This window comes from Fukomys damarensis, unplaced genomic scaffold (assembly GCF_012274545.1).
Source record: "Fukomys damarensis isolate Sample0158 unplaced genomic scaffold, DMR_v1.0_HiC HiC_scaffold_12, whole genome shotgun sequence".
Taxonomy (NCBI): domain Eukaryota; kingdom Metazoa; phylum Chordata; class Mammalia; order Rodentia; family Bathyergidae; genus Fukomys; species Fukomys damarensis.
The window spans coordinates 14,790,959-14,792,519 of record NW_022900924.1 but is presented as its reverse complement, the minus strand read 5'-3'; positions in this window follow the sequence as shown (position 1 = coordinate 14,792,519).

The window sequence follows — 1,561 nt, the reverse complement described above, 5'->3', positions numbered from 1 at the left end:
TCTCTCTCTCTCTCTCTCTCTCTCTCTCTCTCTCTCTCTCTCTCTCCTTCTCTCTCTCTCTCACACACACACACACACACACACACACACACACACTAAATGCCAGGTACCCCGACCTGATGGTAACGCACTCACAAAGCATTGAAACGTCTCATGGTACCCCATAAATAAGTGCACTTACTAGGTGTCGATTCAAATTTTTAAAAATGTACCCTTAGTCCTGGAGATGGCGTAGGGTCACTGTGTTTCATTCGTATATTCAACAGATATTTTTATGGCTCACTACATCTACAGTTACATGACAAGGTGGGGTTGTTTTTGCACCCCATGACCCCGTTCGGATGGGCTGGAGTGGGTTTTACCAGCGGCTCCCAGGTGTCAGCCTCTAAGAAGGGGGCATCCCAGGACTGCTCAGCCAGCCTCGGCTTCAGAGACTTTAATTATTTTCATGAACTGCCTTTATTAAAATGTTCACTTAAATATAGCCTTCCCCAAAGACGCTTACGAAGCACAAGGTGTTTTAAAGGTACGGAAGGAAAACGGCTGTTTATGGACCCCACATCCCAGCACAGGGGTGGGAGATGTGGCCGCCACTTGTCCAGGAAGGATGGTGTCCGAGGGCCACCGGCTCCTGTGCATCAATGAGCATTCAGATCGAGGCTTCTCTGACCACGCAGGGACTGAAAGAGCCAGGGAGGTCCAGGCCAGCCCCTCACAGTGGCTTTCACCACTAGCTGAGCTCGAGGTCAGGCTTTGTCCCCAGATGAGCCCCAGGGATGGACCGTGGTGAGAGCTATTCTGAGAGGATCCACAGGAGATGCAGGCAGGAATCCATAGGAACCCTGGGTTCCTGCCGTGTAGCGATGCTCTCTGTCCCAGTGGACGTGACCAATGCCCCCCCAGCTGCTCCAGCCAGGAACCGGGGATCACCCTCCTCACTCAGACTCTGGAGCTAAGGGCCGGCGATTTAGCTCAGTGGCACCACACCTGCCTTGCAAGCACGCAGGATCCTGAGTTCCGTTCCTGGTACCCAGAGTATGCTACAGATCCCCAACCTTCAGTGTGGGTTGCACCATGACCTCCCTGCAAAGACCATGGTCTGACAGTGAGGAAAGAGAGGACTTCACAATGGAGAAGATGCCCATGTTCCCTCGGCCAGGCAGGCAGGGCTGAGGCCCCCGGGGACGGCAGGCACCTCTACTGGATGTGTGAGAAACGCCACTTTCATGTCTGTGAGTGTCTTTCCAACCCACAACCCCAGTCTCACGGTGAGAAAACAGTAGACCGACCTTGATGGAGGGACATCCTCCAAGACCTGACCAGTGCTCCTTAAAACTGCCAAGGTTGCCAGGTGTAGCGGTACACACCTGTAATCCAAGCATTCTGGGAGGCTGAGGCAGGAGGATCTCAAGTCTGAAACCAGCTTGGGCAACCTAGTGACTTAGCCAAACTCTGCCTCAGAATAAAGAATAAAGAGAGGGTTGGGTTGCAGCTCAGTGTGAAAGCCCTGGGTTCAATCCCCAGTAAACACACACACACACACACACACACACACACACAC